The sequence below is a fragment of the Coturnix japonica genome, chromosome Z, assembly GCF_001577835.2.
Source record: "Coturnix japonica isolate 7356 chromosome Z, Coturnix japonica 2.1, whole genome shotgun sequence".
Lineage (NCBI taxonomy): Eukaryota > Metazoa > Chordata > Aves > Galliformes > Phasianidae > Coturnix > Coturnix japonica.
In genome coordinates this window covers 11,105,600-11,121,694 of record NC_029547.1, presented here as the reverse complement: position 1 = coordinate 11,121,694, position 16,095 = coordinate 11,105,600, and the positions used below count along the sequence as shown (strand labels likewise).

Below are 16,095 nucleotides of genomic sequence, written 5' to 3'. Positions count from 1 at the left end.
GCTCTACCTAGCAGTCTGGTTACAGCTTTCACTCTCCCAACTGTGGAGTGATGAAGATCCGACTCACACATCTCAGTACAGTCCCATGGGACTGACAAGTCAGACCTCATAGCACATGATTACCACTTCAACATTCCCCTATGCAGAGGAAGAGGTAAACATCCAGCAATAGCACAGTTAAAAGCATACAGGCACAGAGGGTACAGAACTCCAAACAACAGAAACAGTATTATAGGACACAATTCTCTTTTACTTCTAGTTTCTATCCTGTGCATTCCTGGAGCTGCGTAGAATATTGATAAAAAGCGTTAACTTCCAAAATGGCAATAGGAACTGCTCAGCAGGACAGATAACCAGGATGACCTTCTGTCCCCACAAAAGCCAAGGACAGAACATTACCAGGAATTTACTCCAGAATTTCTTCCTGGCAGAAAACCTCCAATTCATTACTTCAGAGTTGCAGAAATTAAATTTAATGGCACATCCTTGGATCCTCTGTGGTTTTAGAAAGATACAAATTTCTCTGACAGCTCAAGGTAAAGGACTTCAAACTTGCTCTTTTTTTTGGTCAACTTGTAGAGGTCAAAAGGAAAATATAGAAGAGTTTGGAGTTAGCGCAGCAGTCTGGGGCCCTGCACTCATGAGCTCCCTTGCTTCAGTGTGTCCCAGATTTCTCCTCATAAGCCCAAATGCTTCACCTGGAGTCTCCCGGACACAAAAGGTGAATGTTGCCCTTCCTAATTCATAGGATTCTGCAGCCTTTCTTGCCCAAGTAGCAATATCCTCAGAAGTATTTTGACAATGCTAAAATTAACTTGAATAATTAACACAATTTTGAGAACATAGGTCTAACTCATATTTCAACTAACAGTCTGTCTCAAGAACTAAATACAATCAACTTCTTCATGGATATTCTATCTTTAAAAGTTAATTAAGTCATTTGATATATCTTGTCTGAAATAAACACAGTAAAGGACTCTTTGCTATACAGTGGAATGGCAAATGAAAGGAAAGAAAGTAGAAAGAAGTTTTTCCAAAGTTGATTAGGTTACAAATCCGTAAAACTTCAGTACATTGTTCTTATTTTGTATTATAGGAAATGAATACAAAGTCAGATCTTGCACACCCTTTCCCAGAGGTCTCTTCCAACCCCTACAGTTCTGTGACCTATTTGTCATGTAACATTTACACATTAAAACTAATGGAAAAGCATTGTGGCAGTCATGAAATACTAGACTATTCGCTTAAACTACTACTTCTCTAGAAAACAAGTCGAAAAACTTTTCTGCTTTACACAGGTATTCTCAGCTACTATATTGAAATTGGCAATATCAAAATCACTGTTTTGCTAAATGGTTTGGTTGTTTATTTATCAATCTGAAAAGACATGAAGTTATGCTCTTTGAGAAGCACCACATCAGTGTGCCACAGTTCTTCATCTGAGAGTGAATCACTGTCAGCGTTTCTTAAAGCCTGAGAGATCATGTTTTGTTAGCATTCCTCAGCCTGGAAGGCCTGTGAGTTTTGTGTCCACAAATTAAAGGTGAGAAACAAGAAGCTCTCATGTCAGTGACTTGGAATACAGACAGCAGACATGCAATTTGAATACGTAGGTAAGTAAAAATTGCCATAGGTTTTCTCTACAATCACAGTGCCATTTGTTCAACTGAGTCTTGAAAAACTCCGAAGACAGAGATGCCACAACTTCCCTGGACAACTTTTTCCCATTCTTAACAACCCCCTGTATATATTTAAGCTGAATTTTCCTTGTTACAATTTGCATTGGTTTTCTCTCATCATTTTGCAAAAGGTTTAGCTTTGTCTTCTCAGTAAGTACCTATTAGTTAGGCAAGATGGTTGTTAGAGATGGTAGTTAGAGCTGCTTCTAACTTTCTCCCCTCAAAGCTAAACATGTGTCTATTTCATATACTCTTTCTCAGTGTGCCTCCAACCCCTCACAGAATCTTTTTCTGGATTCAACCTAGTCTGTCCGTATTAGTAAAGGGAGCTAAGAACTGGACACAGTAATGTAGATGTGATCTCACAAGTGCCAGATAAAAGGAAATTCTGGATATGGTCTTGCTAAGATAGCCCCATAGGTACCTAGCCATCCTTGTCATAAAATACACTGCTGGCTGTTTGGCAGTGTGACATCTTAGTTCTTTAGCTGCACTGCTCCCTCCTATTCCATCCAGCAGGACTTTACATTTATCTTCTCTAAACTTCCCAAGATTTGTCATCTAATTTCTTTCAGGCTGTTGATGCACCAACAAATCACATCCTTGCCTGCTAGAGCATGAATTGTTTCCATCTATTTAACCTGATCTGCATCCTATTTAAAGATGTATTTCATTCCTTCATCCAGAGTGTTGATAAAGATGTTAAACAGCACTGGCTGAGATATCAACCCCAAGGAATACCATTCTAAATGTCCACCAGATATCAGCTCATCAGAGTCAATCTCCTTAAGCCTAATTGTCCAGATAGCTTGTGCCTCTAAACACTTAAAGTAAGGTCTATGTGAAGGCAAGTCACATGAATGCTTTCAGCTAGGAACTGCTGGTTCCAGCAGATATCTGGATAAAGGGGAGGGAAAAAAAAGCACAGATGAACAGATACATCTGAATTACAAAAGGCAGTTAGGAATACATTACTCAATTTAAATTACAGATGCAGGCCAAAAAGTAAAGTGGAATCTGTCTCATTGCCCCAAATACACACATATAATATTGCTGTTAGTGGGCTGGGGTTTTTTGTTTGTTTTTGTTCTTATTGTTTTGTTTTTAAGTTTCGCCTTAATACAGTAAGGAGAGACTGTGGTGCATATCGTGTGGCATTTCCAAGACACAAATCAAATGTAAAACACATTACCTTGGGAAAAGATAAATTCTCTTTCTGCACATAATTTTCTAATAGTCTAAATAAATATCTTTTAGTAAACTGCTTCTTCTTAGGAACAAAATGCAGACAATCAACGTAAGTCCTCTTCTGGCCAATGCCTTTGCAATTCCACGAAATAGAGGAAAAAGAAATTCCTGTTATTCATCTGATAAGTATGCCCAAGATAAACATTTTGTCAGAACTCTCTTAAAGGCATAAAACTTCAACTGAAACTTCCTTCAGAATGAGGGTCACAGTATTCATGAGCTAGCAGCTGGGAGCTGGATCTGTATGGTGCACATACTGCTGCAGTGTCTGCTATGAATATTTAGCATTAGTACATGACAGAATTGATATGCCTTGTATCAGTCTTCCTCCAGTTGTGTATTCCAAATCACCCTTCATACAATTCTTTCTCAGCATCCCTTGCTTACTTAAAACAGCTGCCAGCTGTACCCACATCCTCAAATGATCCAAAGCCTGAACACAGGCTGGGAAAAGGAATGTTTTTCTATGATCCAGAAAATTTTATTCATCTGAAGGACATTATTATGCAGGGACACCACTGACATTATCAGTCAAATTAGTCCTTGTGCTCAGCCTCTCTCCTTCTAAGCAACATTAAAGACCATTCCCACCTACTTCGCCAGTTTACAGCAGAAATTAGAGCTGTGTGCAGACACTGAAAGCTGCTAATAAACCCTTGCTGTCTAAAGGATAAAAAGCAATTTATAAAAGCTGCATGCGGAAGAAAGGATTTTCCATAACTAAGTTCTGATCCACGTGCAACTACTTGATTATTCAGGGACAGCTTTGTCTCCCGAACTGTTGCTGGTTTGTTTAAATAGAGAGTGCTCTTTGATGTTGATTTTCTAGAGAGCTTTTCCACAACAGGAAAACATTGGCATTTTTCGGTCCCACAAGGGTTAGAATCGAAGCAAGCAAACAAACAAACAAACAAATGCAAGTAAAGGGTGCAAAAACGGGGTCTGAAAGGTGTGAAGCACTCAGCGAAGTGAGCAAGTCGGAATTCCGATGCGCATCTACACGCAAACGCTGCGAGCAGGTGTGGAGGAGTGGCACCCCGTGGTGGCACAGCACCAACAGCCGCACCGCGCTCTTCCGTCTGCGGGAACGACGAGGGGATCTGTGTCACCCCGCAGGAACTACCTTGGCACGAATCGCTTAGGGAAAAAGAGAGATGAAAGTCACATCCCAAACAGTCACCCTCCGCAGAACACAGGACCCGCACGGGGCAGCACTCGGCAGTTTCCATCTGGGCTGCAGCCTCAGCCTGCAGGGACAGCGGGAGCGTCGAGGGACGAAGCGCTCAACCCCGCCCGACTCAGCCGCTGCCCGCGGTCAGACAGCGGGCGGGCAGGGGGCTCTGCCGGCGCTGAAGGACCTCGCCGGAGCTTTGGGACATATGAAGCGGGAGGGTGGAAAAGCGGGAGGCAGTCAGGGGTGCCAGCGGGCACTCCGGGGACCACAACAGGGAGTAAAAGAACTCCGCACAGCACTTCCCAAAAGGGAACGGGAGCTCCCCTCAGCGAAGGCGCGGGGAGAGAGATGGGTATGAGGGGCGCTGGGTGACCGGTCCGACTCACCTGCAGCTCTCTCAGGAACCGGGGGAGGCTCGCTCCCCCGGCGGCTTCGTCGCCCCGGCCTCCCGACTCGGTGCGGGTCAGGATTGCGAAGCTCTAGGCGGCGTGGGCAGCCCCTCCTTTCCCGTGCGGGGCGGTGCCTCCCGCAGCTCGCGGAGGACGGGTGAGGAGAGCCTCAGGAATTTCCTCCCCGCTCCGGGAAGCGTGGCTGGCCCCCTTGGCCTCATTCCCGTGGAGGGTTATCACGTCGCTCCTCCTGCCCAGAGCTCCGGGGCTCCCCGGTTGTCACTGCCTGCCTGGCTCGTGCGGCCGTCCGACGGAACTCGGAACCGAGAAGGGTTTGGTTCTCGAGGTCGGAAGCCGCCCGCCTTCAGCACCTTTGCAACTGCGGTCCGCCAGGTGTTCCCTCCCTCCCATGTTCTTCCCCTGCTGAGCAGCGCCCTGCTGCTTTACTTAGCTTTTCCATTTTCTCATGGTGTGTCCAAGAAAAGGATCTCCAATGAGAAGACAGTTTCACTGTTCGTAGTGTTATTCGGGAGAATCACATCCATGTCTTCCGTGGAGTTCCTGTGCATGTTGAGTCATGCAAACTGAGTGTTTCCTAGACGTTCAGTGGTTACTCATCTTTAATTGCCTGCCTGTTTGAGGCACTAACACTACACAAACACAGTTCCTGCACCTTTACAATGCCCTCTTTGAATGCAGAGGAGTGAGTGCGTGGAAGGTCGTATAACTATGTAGTTATACTGAAAAATCAAGGTCACAGATGTTTGATGCCCATCTTTTGGCATGTTCCTTCACTCTCTTTTTCTCACTAGCAAATCACCATTATATATTAATAAGTTCTATTTTCTAAACTGTGTTTTAACAGCACGATTAAAAAATCCTTCTAGAACTCTATTATTTTTATGTGGGAGAGTAGGATTTGAATAATGTGCAATAAATATTGCATGGGTTGTTCACAAATTCATAGGTACAGACAGAAGAAGGGCTGTTGGCGTGATGTCATTGGTAGTAGAAGGATTTTGGAAAGAAAATACCAGCATAAAAAGGTATAAAAACATGACAGGAAAAATCACCTCAGGAAGTCTAGTCAAGCTAATAAGTCTAGCTAGCAATTAGCTGGGAATCAATACATCTTACAGTTACCTCGGAGGAGCTGGTAGAAGGTGGCAACAGTGCAATGCTGAGAATTCTTTGACACTTTTCCAGTGAACCACTGGAAATGACCCTTCCCTTTCTTGTTCATGCCTGCCTGCCCTGTACAGGCTTTGTTAGGACAGTAGTAAAAGTGTCAGGTATACTAATGCCCAGTCTAATAGCTCACTAAACACAACTATGTTTTTATGAGTGTGTGTTAGCCAGTAACAAAATGCTTTATTTTGAATTATATATATTCTTTTTACAAAGTGTCTGCACCTGGCTAAAAGTAACTAAGCAAACTGACCAAGAAGGGACAGAACCCTCTCCTTCAAAACAGGACTTCACCTGTGTGGTAATTGCTCAGAGTCTCCAACAAATGCAATTTCAGATCCTTTCTAAGTAACCCGACACGATACTTCCTTTCCCCTGAAATACTTTTTCTAATGTCCAGCCTAAACATCCCTGACCAAAATTTGTGACTTGCTTCTTGCTATCTTGAGGCATTTGCAATCAATAGGATATGTTGCTCACCCAGTTTCTAACTGCAGTTTAGATAGTTGTGGCATGCCTTTGGGTGTTCCGTTAGCTTCCTCTTTGGGAAACAAAACAGGCTTTTAGTGCTACAGGCCACTGACAATCTTAGTACGTTCGTGGTCTAACTTCTGTTTCCAGCATCTCCCTTGATCAGGGCTGCCAAGATCTGGATGCATTATAATTTCTTTGCTGTTGATTAAAGGCACCACCGTAGCCCTGCATCTGCAAGCAAGGCTTTCTTCCTGCTTGTTCCCAGTGCCTATGTCATTAATGTAATATCGCTTCAGGTGGGCAACCAGCCATGGTAATTTCCTCCCAAAGTATGGGATCTTCTCCCATAATTCCGCCCTTTCAGCTTTCTCATTTGTGTGCATAAGCTTGGGGCAGCTGCCAACCAGTCAGTCACTTCCCTCACTTCACTGTCATTTGTCGTTGCTGACCTCATCACTCCTAGTTTGAAGTTCTCCTCAGGATTGGAGCCTGTTGGCAAATAAGGTTTTACCCCTCTTAATCAGTCAGATGTCATCTCCCACCAGTCCTTCTTCCTCAACAGGGATCCCATGGTCAGAAAACTGATCACTTCTAGTTGACACCAGCTGTGTGAGCATATGTTAACCCTCAGAATTCCCCATTCACATCTGGGACATCTTCCCTTTAACAGCAGGATTGAGAAGGTGCCATTTGAGAACCCATGCCCTTAGGCATCACCTCCAAGCCAAATTTTTACATTTTACTGTCCTGGGAATCTTCCTTTCCCATCCCAGTGCACACATATGCTGCCTGCCCCTTCCTTCAGTACTACTGGTGATTCAAGTTCTTCTATCTTGGAGAAGATCAGAGGAACTGCTCATGAACAGGCTTCTTTCAAGTATCCTCTATTGCAGAGTCAGCTAGAAAAAAGAACTTAAATCACTCTTTCATCAGGCACAGCTAGTAGAATTCCTTGTAAGTCATTAGGCTTAGGAAGTCAGAGAGTCCTGGAGATCTCTCTTCCCAGCAGACACAGGCATCCTGAAGTTCTACAGAGTTCCCAGAAGTTCTCGTTCTCTATCAGGTGTTTCTTTAAGATACAGAAAATGTACAGGCAGAACCTAGAAAATGCTGTGTAAAATACTACATCAGTTGTTTGCCTTCTGTTAACTCTTTTAATTATTTTTTGTCATTGTTTTTCTGTAAGTTTTGTTGTTGTTGTTGTTGTTGTTGTATTGTGGTTTTGTTTTGTTGGGGTTTTGTTTGTTCATATGTTTGTTTGCTTTTGCTTTGCTCTATGCATATACTAAGTATCATTAGCGGGAACACTCAGGTGAAAAGTATTGAGCTTATGATTTAGGAAAGATAATTCAGAAATTATTATCATTTAGGATAATTGTGTGGGAGATGATAACTTCCTGACACAGGTAATGAGGGAGCCAACTAGGGGAATAAAAATGCTGGACTTGATGCTTGTTAACAGAGAAAGTCTGGTGGAGGATGTAAAGGTTGGAGGCCCTCTGCACTGGTAGATAGGGATGAGGATCAGAACAAGCCCTGCATGATCCGTGATGAAATGGTTTTGGACCTGCTCTGGAAGCTGGATGCTTACAAGTCCATGGAGCCAGATGAATTGCCCCTTAGAATGCACACCCTTGGCGGATGTGGTTACCAAAACACTCTCCATCATCCTTTGGCAGTCCTGGCTATCTGGGGGTGTCCCAGTGGACTGGAGGCTGGCAAGTGTGGCACCCATCTTCAAAATGGGCCAGAAAGATGATCCTGGTAGCTACAGGCCCATCAGTCTCACCTCAGTTTTAGGGAAGCTTATGGAACGGATAATCTTGGGAAATATCATGGACCAATTAAAGGTCAGCCAGGGCATCAGGCCCAGTCAGTATGAGTTTACAAATAGTAGATCCTGTCTGAGAGACTTGATTTCATTCTATGACAAGGTGACCTGCTTACTGGATGACGGTAAGACTTTCTATGTGAAAAATTACCTGCCTTAAGAAAAAGAGTAGAAAAATAGGATGTCTGATCTCGTTGAGACTTGCTGCATATTTGGAATCTCTTACAGAAAAGCAGTAACATGTATGACTAATCCTGAAGTCTTCCAGTTGTAAATGTATATTTAAAATAGTGCAAAGAGATCTTTGAGGCCACCCATAGCTCTAAAGCAGAATCGATCATGCCTACAACCTAATTGTTTGAAGTTTTCCTTCAAAACTTCTATTGCTAGAATCTTCATTGCCTTCCAGGGCAGTCTTTAGCTAGGAATTAATTATCCTTAGCAATGGAAAGTTCTTGAATATACAAATCAAAATAATTACTAGCACTTTATATTCACCAATTTCTGTCTAAAATCTCACTGATTTTATTTTGCAGCAGCCTTTGAAGTATTGAAGATAAATAAGAAGATCCTCTTAGCCCTCTCTTGGCTAAATAAGTTCAATTCTTTCAGTAGTTTAAAGAATATTGTTAACACTGCTGTTCTCATCATATATTCTAGTATGCTTGTGATCCATCATAGCTTCGTATCACCTGGAAATCAAGTAGGCCTCTTCTGTTTTATCAGACAGGTTACTGTCTGCTAACAGCCAAGGCAGATTCTTTACAGCTCAAGGCATTGTTTCTTCTTAACACTGAACCATTATTAACTGCTCTCAGACCACACAGTGGTAACTTCCAGAACCAAAATAAATATTTTCTGTAAGCAGTGTTCCTCATGCAAAATTTGATTTCCAGCCAGAAATAGCTTTTATTCAGTGCTGGTGGTTGCAGAAGTTAATAGAATCATAGAATGGCCTGGTGTCATGGTGTTATCTTGGTAATCTATGTCCGTGATGGCGCGGGGGGGTGGGGTGGGGGGGCAGTAGGCCTGTGGGCTGCCTGGCCCCCAACAAATGGGAGGGAAAAAGGGAAAGTGGTAGGAAGATGGGAGCTGGGCTCAAGGAAACAGAGAAGTGGCAACAATCTAAGGAGGAAAGCTTGCTTTACTAACTATGATATTGAAATATAAGATAACACAATATAATAAAATCTAATTGAAACTGAGGCTAATAAATCAAGCAAATAAGAGAGAGAGAAAGAGGTTTCCATAGACCAAGAATCCTACTTAGAGATTTGAAGGTGCCATGGCTTGGAAGCACACCAACACCCACTGCCATGCAGTGAGAGAGAGCCAATGTCACTTCTGTGATGTATTTCCCTCTCTGACCATGAGGTCCTCTGGGATGTGTAGTTCTTCTTCTCTGTGCTCCACATGATGTTATGATGTGGAATACCAATAGCAAAAATTACAAAACCATGACACCTGGGTTGAAAAGAACCATGATGATCATCTCATTTCAACACTCCTGCCATGGACAGGGTCACCAACCACCAGTCCAGGCTGGCCAGAGCCACATCCAGCCTGTCCTTGAATGCATCCAGGGATGGGGCATCCACAACCTTTCTAGGCAACCTGTTCCAGTGCTTCACCACCCTCTGAGTGAAAAACTTTCTCCTCATATCCTACCCAAACCTCCTCTGTCTTAGTTTAAAACCATTCCCCCTTATCGTATCACTATCCACCCTCATAAACAGCCATTCTCCTTCCTGTTTATATGCTCCCTTCAAGTACTGGAGGGCCACAATGAAGTCTCCCCAGAGCCTTCTCTTCTCCAAGCTAAACAGTCCCAGTTCCCTCAACCTTTCCTCATAGGAGAGGTGCTCCAGCCCTCTGATCATTTTAGTGGGCCTTCTCTGGACCCATTCCAGGAGCTGTGTGTAGCTCTGTGTCTTTCTTGTGGTGGGGGTCACAGGCCTGGACACAGTACTCCAGATGGGGCCTCACAAGAGTTGAGTAGAGGAGGACGATCAACTCCCTCTCCCTGTTGGACACCCCTTTTTTACTGCAGCCCAGAACACAGCTGGCCTTCCAGGCTGCAAGCACACACTACTGTCCAGCCTCTCATCTACCAGGGCCCCCACCTTTTGGTGTTGTTGCAGGACAAAAGACTGTGATGTGTTCTTGAGATTAACTGCAATAGACAAAACAATTTCAGGTGTACTCCATTGTGCCAGAAGAATTTCACCTGCAGTCATAGAAAAGTAATTTTGGCCACCTCACACCTGCAAAGTCACAGAAACTATGTAATTATTTTGATGTTGGATTCAGCTATAATGTTCTTTGCTTCCAGTCAAGCTAAAATTCCTATCTGCCAGCCTGCAGTGTCTCATTAAATGTAGGAGGAATGGTGTAATTGTCTTCACTTGTTTTACTGGTGCACCTTGAGGAGCCTACCCAAGTAAGCTTTGTGCTTTCTGTAGACATTTCCATTGCGCCTCTGGGAGGTCACTGTAAAGGGCAGAGCCTGAGCTTGTATTGGATTGCAGTGTGTTATAAACAAACCTGTGTGGTTCCAGCAACAGCCTCCCCTCCAGGCATACCTCTCTGATCGAGTAATAATTGTGGTTCTTAACAAGAGATTGTGCAGCTGCTGTGCATGTAGAACTTGATACAATCTCAGCTATTATGTAACCAGTGTACGTCTATTCTGAAAATGCACAGTAACTTATGTTAGGGAATTGCTGTAGAAAAAAAACAAATATTTATTTGCCACTAATGAATAGTTGCATAAAAATAGTGTCGTTAATTTTTAAAGGTGTTTATTAAGAATTAATAAGTCATTTCAAGCCTCCATCTACATCATCCCTAAGTCTTTTCCTTCAGACATTCTTCAGAGTTGTTCCAAGTTTGAACCTCTGGCTGAATGGAGAATTGAATCCAACTCTCCACTCTCAAGTTGAGCTCTCTGATCAGTAGGCTGCTCAGAAAAGACTGCATGCTTTTACACTTTGAAAGGGAGTGCCCTCAACATCTTCCTTTGATGGACAAATATGTGCAACATGTAATAGTCATACCAGGAGAAATGGACCTCCTCTGCATTCTTCCACCTAGTTCTTGACAGCAGAAGTGTTTGTGCAGGCTATAGGCACTTCACACTATATTCTGTGTTCACGAGATCTTAAGTGCTACAGGAATTTGAATGAACAGGTGCCAAATGAATTCAGACACCCACATTAACGGGTAGCTGGATGGGACTACAGAAGGAGAAATTATTTATGCTTCAAAACCTTTTCAGTCACTGTATGGCTTACTGCATTATCCCAAATAGATTAAGCTTAGAAACATTCGAACTTTGGGACATGGTGCATTTTCAGTTTTTGTTTGTTTGTTTATTTTTGTATTTATTTATTTATTTATTTTAATGATAAACTCTCTGCTACCATCTTGTGGCAAACTGTGTGAAGAGATATCAAGAACGTTTCTCTTAAGTGGGAGTCATGAGTTAAACCTTCATACCATATTTGGAATGTTGGACTAATGTAGTATTGAGAGTATAATGTGACACTCCAGGATAGGAGAGTAAACAGCCCTTAATGTGCTTGAACAAAGTGGTTGCTGATTTTTTTCCTGTGAGAAAGCTTGCTAGAATGAAAAAACTGGCCTAGTATTTCTTAGTGTGTGATCAGAACACTGCAGTTTTAACAGGGCTGCTAGCTTTACTTCATGCTTATATTACACTGGACTTATTCAGGTCATCTATACTGCACTGTCTGTCATGTCCAGACACAGCAGCCCATTTTTGGTGACTGTATAATGAAGTTGGCTGTATGCAGAAGGAGAAGAAGAAGGTTCTTCATGGATTTTCACTGTGCTTTGGGCTTTTCACCTAACATTAGAACAGAAATAAAATTCAGTATCCAACACAAAAATCAAGGGTATTTCCCACTGAAGTCAGTATCAGCAAAGGAGCTCTAGCTGATATCCATTTTTAACAGCACAGATGAAATCAGACTAACCAAATCACTAACCAAAGAAGATCCATAAAAGGCATAGAAATAAATAATAGTAGAATGACTTCTCTGTTTGAATATTTGCAGAGCAGAATTAGAGTGAATTCTACGGGGTCAGATCAGTGTACTAACAGTAATGCTTCCAGATGTAAAAATCATAATTCAAATTGGAGACAACAGCTAACAAGAGACAAGACAAAGCTTACTTCCCTGCAAAAGCCCCTTTGTTGCCATGGCATTAACCTGAGGCTATTCCTGAGTACTAAGACAAAACAAGCCACTGACAGGACATGATGTAGTACTGGCATGTACCCCTGCCAGCTAGTTTCACAAGTGAGAGAACAAAGGGCTGTTTTCCACAGGGTGAATATTGGCACGCATGTTTTCTTAGGTATTTCGATTTCCAAAATTAGTATTGTACTATTCTAAACGATAAGAGAAATTAACTGGCTCATACACAGTTTCAGAGTATGACTACTGTAGAGTGAATTGAGAAATCTGAAATAGCAACATAAGTGGGACTGCAGCAGACTGATTGCTTTCAGGTCTCCAGGCCAGTTGTTTACAGCAAGTGTGGGGATTTCCACTGTATCAAGCATGAGGGTATTGGAGTCACTCTGTGCAGTCTCCAGATTTCCTTTAAAAGTAATTTTTATAAGTCATTTGGAAATAATTTTTAGAAGTCATTTGGATGGAGGTTTAAATAACATTCAGAAACCTACAATAGATAACCAGCAAAGTTCCAGCCCAACTGAGATTTTTTTCAACTTTATAAGCAATTGACAGTGGCATCTTCAAGTACTACCCATACAACAGGTAACTCTCCTAAATCTACCCATATGCCCATGAAATTATTTGGAAATGAGTTATGTTGGTGCTTTGGTGACTTAAATGAAAAAACATGCAAGCAAGCAAGCAAACAAACAAACAAACCATAAAAAAGTAGTTCATTCTGTTCCACATCTTCCATGTCTTGGATGTGGCTACTTGTATTCATCAGTCTTGTTCCTGGAGAGTCTCGTTCCACTGAATGTTCATGGAAAGCAGAACCAATGTCTTAAACAGAAGGTGTGCTTTTTCAGATGCTGTATAATTCAAAGTACTTCAGCAGTGATTAGAATCCATTCTTTATAAGGTGCTGAGAAATCATGGATAGCAAACACATCGTATTTCATGGGGAGAAAAAATAATTATGTCAGATGTGGATATATCAGAAGCAGAAATCCAAATTCCCACCACTAAGAATTACTGAGTCTTCTCTTCTTCTTTGAAATACAAATTCTAACTTAGAAGTTAAAGTTAAATACTTTTAAAGTACTTAAAAGTTAAATAAAATTATATACCATAAAGTGAATCTAGTATTATTACTGGTTGAACTTTTAATATATATTTAGTGAATCAATACCACAATTAATCAATTAGAAATTAATCATAAATTCAAGGTAGGTGATTATATCACATGAATGCATGATCTAATGTATAAAATATTGTCTGTGTTTTTAAAAGAATAATTTGATTGGATCTCTTTGATGGTTTGGATCAGTGATTTGATGGCTGATGCTCAGTATAACATTTCCTATCTGCCATGCTAAGTAAAAGAATCTCTGTGATAAGCCCTATGCTGGGTTTATCAGTGCGTCCAGGCAAGACTGAAGAATTCTAGCCCGGGGAATGAGAAACATCGGGAAAAGACTCTGGAGCAGTCAATCAGGCAATTAAATGCTCTGTGGAATGCTGGGGATGGGTGTCTCTATAGCTGTTACTATCAGAAACAACCGTTAACTAGTGAGGAGTAAGACTTTGGAGGAAACAGGGAATATGTCAGTACAGTTGTTTGTGGCTGTGCTCACAAGCACTGTCTATGCTTCATGGGATTATGGCCATTTCAATCAGTTATTCCAGCCCTGATAATTAAAGGTACACACAACCTATTTAGAGAGAAGTTCTGCTTTCTCCACTGTTCTGAGAAAAATAAGTGTTGCTGACCCGTAGCTTTTCTGCTGATGAAAGACACACCTTTGGAATACTTTCTTCACCTGGCTGCATTATTTTCTCTACCAACGTTTATATGGCAGCTTGCAGGCCAGGACTTACTGTACAAAGGTAACTTTTATGATTTAGCTATAAGGATTTTTCAAGGCAAGAAACACAAGCTCGAAAAATATCACCCTCATACCGTAAGCGAGTCACTCTAGAGGACAGTATTTCAGTTCGTGCTCTGTATTGGATACTCTTGGTTCACAGCTCCTGCCAACTCCAGGTGTAAATACCCGCGAGCGAGTGCTAGGTGGCGCAGCAGGTCAATGCATCGCGGTTTTTCAGCTGGTGGAGGGGCTGCAAATTCCGGTAAATCTCCAGACTCACACATTAATTGACACATTGATGCATTGATTAATGTGGGAAAAATCTTGCTTTTTGTGGCTTTTCTGAATCATACACTTTCATATTCATCTAAGTAAAAGTCCATGTAGAAAAGAATCCAAGATTCTTTCTGGTCAAAACAACGTGAATGCTTCTCTCTCTCCCTCTCTCTCTCTCTCTCTCTCTTTTTTTTTTTTTTTTCTTGTGGTGCCTTCCAAGCAGAAGTGCAGCTGAGGGTAAGCAAAGTTTGGCTGCTTCTAATTTGGGAAAATTAAAGTTTATTTCATCCTCACTGCCCTCTTGAACACCACAGGGTTGTGCTTATAGATGTTTTGTATACCAATAAACCACTGTCTCCAAATACTTACCAAACAATAAAGAAAGAGTCAAAGTCAGCTTTTTCCTTAACGGAAGAGGAAAAAAAAAATCTGAAAATACATTATTAGAATGCAATTCTTCCATTTACTGTGGAAAAAAAAAAAAAAAAAAAAAAAAAAAAAAAAAAAAAGATTAGTATAGAAGTGAATATCTTCTATTTTTGCTTGAAACAACTGAAAAGGACTACCTGAACAGTTCTGTGAGGCTGCTTAGTAAGTGTTAATTGGAGTTACTTTCTCTTGCCAAATTAGGTTGCAGCAGACTGCTAATTTGTCAGATAGAGAATAGTGTTTACATAGAAAGCTCAAGATAAGTGTCTGTCTCATGTATTGTTATTTGTAGAAGATAAATAAGTGATGATTAATAAGTTATTTATATTCATTAGAAAGGTCAGGAGAGGAGTTATCAATATTTGAGCAGCAGTATGTGGAATTTTAAATAACTCCAATTATCAAAAAGGTTGAGGGTAACAGTCAGATGGTTAATGTACTGAACATTTAGCATCTGTTCCTATGAAGTGTCAAGTGCCTTAGCGAGGCACTGAGTGCACTCAGATTACATTTAAATAATGAGGGAACTCACTTCCTAACAGGAGATTTTCAGCCACTGGCAGGATAAAGCTATTAGTATCCAGGCAGTAATGGAGAGTAGGAAAAATCCATTTCCTTCTTTCATTTATTTATTTCTGTACTGAGATTTCTACTCCTGAAATTACTTTTGGAAATTAAGAATGTTCTGTAAATATAAGGCTGAGGATAATACAGACAAGAGAGTGTAAGAGCTGTGACAATATTTTGTGGAAGTGTGAAGCACTTCAGCATGATCTATTCCTAAAGCACAAGGTGGTTTCATGCATGTCAGGATGAAGTGGTGTATGCCCTTGAGTGCAGACTCATTGGTGTAAGCTCTCTGCTACCAGTCTCTGCTTTAAAGTGAGAAGTGTAATGCCTACAAAGCTAACTCTGCATAAATCCTAAGAACCACAGCACATGGAACATTTCAAGACACACAGCTCGTATCTGTAGCTTGTTTGAAACTAGTCTCCTTGCTCTGACAAGAGATAAGAGAGAAGAGAAAATGGAAGGAGCTTGTTCAGCTCCAGTTTAGTGGTATTCTGTTACTATTCCTACTCTTGACACTACCAGAGCCACACCAGTTTTTTGTGGTTCTTTCAAGTACTGCATGTCTGCTTCTGGCAGATTGAGGCCAGAAAAGGAAGTCAGTAACAGTATTGTCCTGCAGAGAAGCAACAATGACTGAAAGGAACTAGGTAAACACATAATTGCAAACCAAAGTGTTGCTACTTGAAAACAGCAAATACCTCCTTACCTTTTTTGAAGCAGTTTTACTGAGCTAGTATCTGTATATTGTATAGTGTAAA

At 41.5% G+C, this 16,095-nt stretch overlaps 1 protein-coding gene across 4 annotated transcripts in view; it reads right to left on the bottom strand.

Moving 5' to 3' along the window:
* The window catches only part of LOC107305866 (oncostatin-M-specific receptor subunit beta-like), a 30,462-nt gene extending 25,416 nt beyond the window's left edge, over positions 1–5,046 (bottom strand). For 2 of the 4 annotated variants that reach the window (XM_015848499.2, XM_015848502.2), the window contains exon 1: positions 4,488–5,046. The gene's annotated coding sequence lies outside the window, so the exon portion shown is untranslated. Of the gene's footprint in view, positions 1–2,871; positions 3,000–4,050; positions 4,065–4,487 lie in introns of all 4 variants that reach the window. The other 2 variants (XM_015848501.2, XM_015848500.2) reach the window with 2 other exon arrangements.
* Positions 5,047–16,095: the final 11,049 nt, after the last annotated feature.